We start from the raw sequence: 9,537 nt of genomic DNA, 5'->3' as shown, positions 1-9,537 counted from the left end.
ATTTTTTTTGGTTTTTTCAAAAAAAAAAAAAAAAAGATTCACTTACACTGTACAGTGGAGCATGGCTCCACTGTTCCAGCTTTCTTCCATCAGGAGAAGTAGCATTTTGCTGCTTCTTGTGAACCTCAGTTTTGTTTCAAATTTTCATGGGCCCTACCAATGAAAAGCAGGATTTTTTACTTACCAAACAAAATTCATGTGTGGCTGCGAGTGAACCTCACCTATAGCCACGTTACCAAACGACGCCTAAGTTGAGTCTTCTGAAATTCAATTTGTTCTCGTACAATCGCTTGGACAATCAAAGATTAGTGACTTGATCTTGATTGAGAGGAACAAACAGTTAATACATTACGCCCCCTTCCTCGTATATCCTCAGTTGTAGCGTTAGAGATATCATAAACTCGATTTCTATTGGGTCCATCGGTAGATTTAGCCTCCAACCACAAATCTATATCGAGTTTCAAATGAGTTAAAGGAAAGTCTATGTATCTCTCATGTAATTATATGTTATATGTTCCCTAAAAAAAAGTTAGCAAATTAATAATAATAATATTAAGTTAAGAAAAAAAAATGTTGAAATCCAACTTACCATGAACTTCTGAGCTCGGCTATCCATAAGCTACTGCACTCCTTTGCAACATCCTCATTTCTCACGTGGGTTTCAACAAAAAGCTCCATCGATCTTGAATCGTGTCCACGCACAATAGTACGGGAAAGGAAGCTGTTGTTAGTTAAATATTTTCATATAATACAACAATTTTTCAAAATAAATTATCTTATAATACAGAATCTTACCATCCATTTTTCATGTGAAATGAATGGAATTGATTTGTCGGTGTGCATGATAATAAGATCATGAATTTTCTTGGTTTGATTCTTTGCACCGGATTGCGATCAACGTAAAAAACATTGAGCGTCACGTGCTAACAAATCATAAAAAGCCATGTATTGTGATCAGTAAAGATCATTGTATATTAAACATAACGTTCAAAATTAAGCTTATAAATCATAAAAACCATGTATTGTGATTAATAAAGATCCTTGTATATTAAACATAACCTTCAAAATTAAGCTTATAAATCATAAAAAACCATGTATTGCATAAAACATACCTTTTAATGTGGTTGGGATGACTAGAAATTATTGGGGTGTTTGATTTTGAATGCATTGCTGTTATAGGTACCTTTTAAAAGTTCAGCACATTGAAGAAATTGGTCAAAATAAAATCAAATCATACATTAATTAAATAATTAGTATGATTGAAAATTTTTTTAGAACAATAATACATCTTAACTCTTCCTTAAAAAAAATTGCATAATACATTTGATTTATTCATAAAAAGAAAATAAAAAGAAGTTAAATCAAAGAAGTTAAATCACAAATGAAAAAAAGAAAGTGAGCATGACAAATGAATTCAAAATCAAAGAAGTTAAATCACACTCCAATTTAAATCACACACATCTATGGACAAAAACAAACATTAACAACATAAAAAACATTCATTTTAAAGAACTATAATTGCAAGCAACCCAACAACCAACACTAATCTCGCACAACAAATAAAATAACAACAAAAAAAAAACTAATAGATGGAAGCAAAATACATACCTGAAAAGGAAAGTTACAGTCTTGAAGAGAGAGGAAAAGAGAAAGAGGTAGGACAATGAAGGGTTAGGGAAAGAGAAGGAGAGAGGATGATGAGATTAGTCTACAAAGAAGAGAGAAAGGATGATGGATTAGGAGATTAGTATGAGAGAGAGGAAGATGATATTTTTTTAGGAATTAGGGATTTTGTTCTTCTATTAAAGTGTTTTTTTACACATAAAATTACCAATAAATAATTAAATATTTATTAATTTTTAAAGACCATAGATAATTACATTGGTAATTAACACTGATTTTTTTTTAAAAACCCCTAAGATTTACCAAAACCCCCTAAATTTTTCTGACAAAATTTTGTTCTAGTGGTAATTCTATTTGTAATTTTCAATGGTAAAGTCTTGTAATTTTTTCTTAACTCTTCGAAACTCTTTGAGGGACATAGTCCGTCATTAATTTTTGATGACAAAGTCATGTAGGTTTTTTTTAGAACTCTTCGGAACTCTCCGAGAGAATTAGTTTATTGGTGATTTTGTCTATAGTTTTCAATGGCAAAGTCATGTCAGTTTTTTCAACTCCCTGGAACTCTTCAAGGGAATTAGTCCGTCGATAATTTTGTTAGTAATGTTTAGTGATAAAGTCATGTAGTTTTTTTTTCAACACTTTATAACTTTTTGAGAGAATTAGTCCGTAAGTAATTCTGTTGGTATTCAACATTCCACCATTATAAAACAATATCTTTTCCCCTAATTTTTTTGTATTCCATATCTATCCAACCTTTAAATACAGTAAAATTACAACATAATAACACCAATTATTTTCAATATCATGATAATAAAATCACAACAACAAACATTATAATTCTGTTAACAAAAGATCATTGTAAAGAAACAACATAAGAAAATTACACTAAAGTCAATTTCATTACATATTGATGTTTTACGTATAAAATCTGTTCAAAATCCTTGTAATGAAGATTGTCTTCTTCTTCTTCAATTTTATCACCGTCATATCCATCATAATCTTCTTCATTAAATTGAAGCTTGTCGATCTCATAATCTTCATCGACTTTTGTAACTCCATCAGTTCTTAATATATCAATTAACCTCTCAACATCAAAATAAAAAAAAATATTTTTAGTTGCATAAAAATTTGAATTTTTTTCTAGTTGGTAAATGGAGCAATTTGATATGGATCAACTAACTTATCAAGTTGAAATATATCATCTCGCATAGTTACTTTATTGTTACCGTCCTGAACAACTTAGACATGACTCAAGGGTTGGTTTTCACAATAGATAATCAATCAACCCTATAACAATCTTTTCTAAATGAAGGAGTATATATGTAACAAACTTGTTGTCATTACTTGACAAAAACAAAGACTTCATTGACATTACGAAGTCTAGCTTTTATATTAATTTTGACAAAATCATGGCATAGATCTACTTTGATTCCTCCATTGATGGTACTTGCCAATAATATTTGAATAAAAAGATGTTATTATATTCGCTATGATATTATAATTCAATCACCTCTTCTAACTTTCAATAATAATCAACTTCAAACTCATTAGAAGTTTATCCCTTAACATAAACTACAGTATTATAATTTTGTCTATCATGATCATATTCTTCGATATGAGAGGCATGTTCATTGATGAAATATTTATTATAAAACTTAACCTTTCTTGCATGACCAAAAACATAGTAAATTCAAACTACATTAATATTACTTTTCATTTGATAAACCCGATACAAGATTATAATCATTAACAATTAAAAAGAAATGCGTAAAGACAATAAACAATATGAGAATTAAAAATTATTAAGTACTACTTACATGTGTTTAAGTTAAGAATTTATGTTTGGGCCTTTTAATTCAGGTTAGACTCATGTACCTAACATGTTTTTATTTTTTGTTTGTTTTTAATTCATTTAAATTTACATTTTTTTAAAATAAATTAATTTAAAATATAATTAGTATATTAATTTATTAAATTAGTTAATAATATATTTTAGATGTTATTTATCAAATATCATTTAATTTTTACTTTGGTTTCAAATTTTAATAATCTTTTATAATATAAGAAAGTTTTTTATTGATAAAAAATACTTTTTTTATATCAATATATTAATAGTGGGATATCAAATAAATTTATCAGTGTTATGACATATAAGAAAAAAAAAAAAAAAAAAAAAAAGGTCGGGCGCATGGAAACACATTACAATCTAACTTGACGGTATGGTTAAGTGCGCTCCACCAGAAATTTGCTCGAGGGACGGCAGTTTTCAAACTGTAGAGAATTTAAATTCCAACCCTTATTCATTGCGGGACCCATGGTGGTCAGTTTCTGCTACCCTGACAAGCATTGACTGGAGTTTAAGTACAGGTGTCACCCAGGTGCGTCTAAGGCGGGCCCGGATCTTGTCAGGGGTTTTGATTAAAAAAGGCCTGGGTATGGTTACCAGGAAAGGGCTCTGATATGTCTGTGATGTAACTAAATGACCCCTTCGTGTTCACGTCAATTTTTCACCCGATTCAATCCAGCCGTTGATCAGTATAGCTAAGGCTGTCATCTTTCAAGATTAGTGATGGCAGTGTTGTAAAACTTTCTGTTTTTACAGGCAATTGTATGAAGATAAGCCGTTTGGGAAACGGCTTTTTGCCCAATTTCAAATTTTTTTTTTTTACCAGTGGTTTTTAAAAATTTTTTACAATATCAGCGTGTTCGAGATTGTTTGTAAATATTTTTTTAAAAACAAATTTATTAAAATATATATTTTTTATTTTTTAAAATTTTTTTTTTATATTATAACACTAAAAACATTATTATATCATAATGGTCATAAATGAGATAATACATTGTTTTTTTTTTAAAAAAAAAAAAAACAACTGGAACAGACAAGCATAAAAACATTAAAAAAAAAAAAGCTTAGGCAGTTGGTATTATTAAAATAAGTTAGATGAGGTGTCCTGACTTGTTAGACCAACAATACCTAATATCTTTTTTAAATTAATGCATTTTTATATGTTTTTTTTATAATTATTTTTTATTTATATTTAGATTAACATTCCTTATCTTTTATTTTATTTAGAGAATCTATTTTAAATAACATTATTTTTTGGTTATTTTATATGTATTTAATTTTTGAAAATGTTTTTCTAATTTTTCTATAGTTTTTATTTTTTGTATAGATAAAATTTGTTTTTAAAATAAAAATATTTATTTTAGATAATATTTCTTATATATATGGACTTGCATAATTTTTTTTATTTAATCAATGTAATATGCTTTCATTTATATTATTATTTGATTGAATAAAAAAATTATTTTCAATAAGAAAATTTTGAAAAAAATATAACAGGATAAATATCATATTTTATAAATTAAATATCTTGATTTATATTTGTTTTTTGATTTTTAAGTTTTATTTTTAGTTATTATTTATTTATTTATTAATATATATAATTCTTGATATATATATATATATAACTTTTTTATAAATACGTCATGAACAGAGTTGTTGAAAAGATGAGAATTTTTGCAGCTGATCTTACGGGCCTAGTTTACAAATATAAACAAAGGAACACAAGTCAGCGTGGGCTTTTTTACCAGATTTATGTTTCGATTGCATCGACTGACTGCTGGATATCATCCTGCGTAAAAGTGGGATCACTGCTATAATAGTTTTTATGGTTGTAATTTAAAAAATATTATTTATAATAAAATATTTTTTAGTTGAGATTAATTTGATAAAATATATATTTTTAATTAAAAATATTATTAAAATTAAGGTTGAACAAAAAATAATTTAATATATTTAGTTAAAAATATTTTTTAAATTGAGATTATAAAATAATTAAAAAAATATATATTAATATTGATAGTTTTTAATTGAGATATTATAGATTTAACTACTGTTATTACATCATGAAATAAATAATATTTATATAAATTATTTTTTATTGTTCATTAAACTATCTGCAATTCTATTACGTACGAAATCCATCTAACAAGGACTTCAATTTCCATGACTTCCTGAGTGGACAACAACATCATGTAAAATATCACTAAAAACAAAATTGAAATTGTGATCAAATTCTTCAAATGCTTCGTCATCGTCATCATGTGATTTTCTTTTAATATAATTATATAGTGCCATTGATGTTACTACAATTTCAACTTACGTTTTGTATAGATAAGCAGACTTGTTCTGTAAAATCCTCTACCTCTATTTCCATACTCCAAAAAAACATTCTATCACATTACGTAGCGATGAGTGTGCATAATTAAAAACTTTTTAGGATTTGTCCATGTGCATGAAAACAATTTTTTTTTAAAAAAGAAAAATTAATTTAAAATTTTTGAGATTTTTTTTTTAATTTTACTAGGTCGGACCCAATCCAATACATTTTGGTTTGGGCTGGACCTAGTTCCGACCATGAACAATGGAGAAAACTTCCATGTAGAAGAAGGAGGCTACCTTGCGCCGCGATTCTAGGAAGTGTTTTAACTAAAGCAAAATGGCGATGATCAGCTAGTGCACTGTTAGTGAAGGAGAAAGAAGAACGGTGAAGGAGAGAGGAGAACACGCCATCAAAAAGAAATTCCAAATTGCTTTTCAAGAAACTGAAGTTCCAACCTCAGTTTCGGGTGGGACCCACAATAATAAAAGTATGGTTAATATATAACCAAACACTTATCAACTGCGTTTTACAGTAAAAACAACCACAACGCCAAACACATACTAAGTGCCCGCTTGACACTGTGGCTGCGGGTGAGGTTGATAATCAACTGCATATATTAATGTTTGGTTAAGTTAAAAACAAAGTTTTTTTTGTGGGACCCACCATAAATTGCGGTTGTGCCTCAAGTTTAACAAAAACACAATTTCTATGCTTTGCAAATAACAGCCGAGCCTCCACTGTTCATATGAACAGTGGAGGGGTTTCTACTATTTTGGGCTGGATAGGTTCTGACCCAAACCTAAATTCAATTGACTGGATTCGACCTAGTAAGATAAAAAAATCCAACAAAATTTCTCAGGTATCGTGTTTTATTAAAAAAAAAAACTAATGTTTAACATTATTCAATGACACTATATAATTACATTAAAAAAAGATCTCATGATGACGTAACATTTGCAGAATTTAATCGCAATCCTAATTTTATTTCTGATGATATTTTACCTAATATTGTTGCATGCTTAGGAAGCTATGAAAATTGTAATCCTTGTCAAATGGATTTCGTATGTGATGGAATTGCAGATAGTTTAATGAAACAATAAAAAATACTTTATTTTAAGTATTGTTTATTTCATGATGTAATAGCAGTAGTTAAATTTATAATATTTCAATTAAAAACCATCAATATTAATGTCTGTTTTAGTTATTTTATAATCTTAATTTAAAAAACATTCTTAACCAAATACATTAAACAACGTTTTGTTCAACCTCAATTTCAACCAAATATATATTTTTTCAAACTAAATTCAAACTAAAAATACTAAAAACAACTTTTTTCAAACCACAACCACAAAAGCTATCACAATACTTAAATACCAAATCAACCTCAACCAAAAGTGCATAATTTTTTTTAAACCACGGCCACAAAAACTACAACAATACCAAACACTAACCCCATTTTTGAAGCTAAATGTTAGCATTCTTCATACTCTCTCCTTCTCCAAAAATCACATAAAAGATTTTGGATGAACTCTTAGGTATCCATGCAGGAGATCGAGAGGTTTGAATTTGTCATGGGCAAATGGGAAACAAGAATTCAGTAATTAGAATAAATTCTCTCATTGTCATCAATCATAAGAAACAAAAGACTATAAACACAAAATAAATTGGATTACAATGCACAACTGATATGAAATATTAAACAAAGAAAGTTACGCTGTATCTTCTATAGTTATTATAATGCAATCACACCCAAGATTCACTGTGCAGCACAAGAGTAACGTGCTGGTAAAACGGGTCTGTAGAAAGAAAAGAAATGCAAGGTGCTCATTCCATGGGGAAAAATAACTTAATTAGTTCATACATCCACACGATTGCTGGAATTGATTCAAAGCAAGGTGCTCATTTATCAGCCTAAATTTCTCTTTGAGCCTCTTAAGTCTTGATCTGCAAAAAAATGTCACCAGGTTAAACAAGCAAACCGGAGAATGTCAAGATGAGTTTTCTTACATAAAAAAAAAAAGAAGAAATGGAAATAAATAAAATAAAAACCCTTTATAGGCCCATCTCTTTTTCTAGCTTCCGTTGGCTGAATGAGTGTCGTAAGTTGATGCTGTCAAAAAACGTTTCATCTACAAATGCCAAATCTATGTCCTGCCGGAGAACTGCTGGCAACTTGTATCGGGACACATGCAAACAACTGTGGAAAAACTCACAGACAAAAAGCTACTGCCAACAAAGTTGGAACAATTTTGTCAAAGCAATAGAAACAAAGATTTTGATTAAAAAGGGGGAAACAATGTTGTGGTATGAAATAGATAATAGAGTATTTGCTATTCCCTCCATGTCAAAATATGTTTATGTTCAAAAAACAGATTTTTTTTTTTTTTGAATTTAGAATTCGAAATATATTATTCACTTGCTGTTTTTTTTTAAAAAAAAAAATTATTGAAGTTGATGTTCGCAGTAAGTTTTGTTCTTTTCCTTTCCAAATTTCTTGGAGGGAGTATGGAAAATGCAGGTGGAGCCTATCAACCACATAACATCATTTTCGACCAAACTGAAAATGGAGAGGATGTCAAACCTTCAAGCAGAGGCTAAGAAATACTCTCTTATGCCAAGGAATATCTGTTGAACCAGGGCACAAACAATTCTTTCAGATGAAAGGGCAGGTCTCCGATTCCAAAGGGTGCGGTCTAGAAGATCTGCAAGGCGCGTCTCTGTTATCTGAACTGCTGAGCTTGAGTCAATGCCTGAAGCCAAACGACTGAGCTTGACATCTGCATTTGGTTGATTGCCATGCTTCTCATTGGCAGCTGACCCATGGAGGACTGTAGAACAGCAGATATAGGATTACCTCCCATAGCAGACTGCTCTGTTTCACCGAAGGAGTCTCAGAATTGACGTAGCCTAGCCTGATTCTATACGTTGAACATAAAAAATAAGAACTTAAATCACAAACAATCTGAATAGCACATCCACAAGTTCACATATATATATATATATTATGAGCGGATAGAAAGTTTATAGCTAATGCAATTGTTATCAATAGCAAAGTACTTATTTTGCGGGCTCCTGAAGGAGCAGCTACTGATTTTTAACAATAGCACTGATATGAAAAGCATCACTGTTCTCAAAATAATAGTATTACTATGAAAAGCATCATGATTTTTAAAATAAACATTCATGAACAAAGTGATACTTAAGAATCTATTGAGTTTCAGAGGCATCCCTTGTTATTCAGCTATGACTAACCTTTTTGTGGTGTTACATTACGTGTGGTGCTTCCTAAATCTTCCATGCATCTGCAGCAAATATTAAACAAAAACAGCAAGTACAAAACAAACTCTGATGAACACCAGCTACAAAGTGTCATGCTTTGTCTAGGTAAACTCAGGGGAGGGGGGGTTACAACCTAAAAGACATGGTTGGGCTTCCTGCAACCATGGATTTATACGATACCATTTCAAGTATTGTTTTGTGTATGCTATTCTCTTACCTTTTTTTTTTTTTTATCTATTCTTACAATGCTCCTTAGGCACTCAGTACATTGGAAATTTTGAATTTCAAAGTTCACTTGCCTTCAGCCCGCCATGGTAGAAAAAAATATCTCAGAGAACTAAATCAAGGGTTAGCAGTTTTTTATTATATATATATAGAAAACAGAACTGTTGTAAAAGGAACAAGCAGAAAAATGTAAAGCCAGTTAAAACAAGTTCAGATGCGAAAAAGACAATTCAACATAGAAAAG

At 29.6% G+C, this 9,537-nt stretch overlaps 1 long non-coding RNA gene across 1 annotated transcript; it reads right to left on the bottom strand.

Annotated features, from left to right (window-relative positions):
• Positions 1 to 7,369: 7,369 nt before the first annotated feature.
• On the bottom strand, positions 7,370 to 9,476 carry LOC140955001 (uncharacterized). The gene is made up of 2 exons (XR_012168715.1): positions 8,371 to 9,476; positions 7,370 to 7,951 (listed from the first exon to the last, which is right to left on the bottom strand). It is a non-coding gene; the product is annotated as an uncharacterized lncRNA (long non-coding RNA).
• Positions 9,477 to 9,537: the final 61 nt, after the last annotated feature.

Source organism: Populus alba, chromosome 18 (genome assembly GCF_005239225.2).
Source record: "Populus alba chromosome 18, ASM523922v2, whole genome shotgun sequence".
Taxonomy (NCBI): domain Eukaryota; kingdom Viridiplantae; phylum Streptophyta; class Magnoliopsida; order Malpighiales; family Salicaceae; genus Populus; species Populus alba.
Note: the sequence above shows the minus strand (reverse complement) of the source record. Positions and strands in the feature narration are given on the sequence as shown.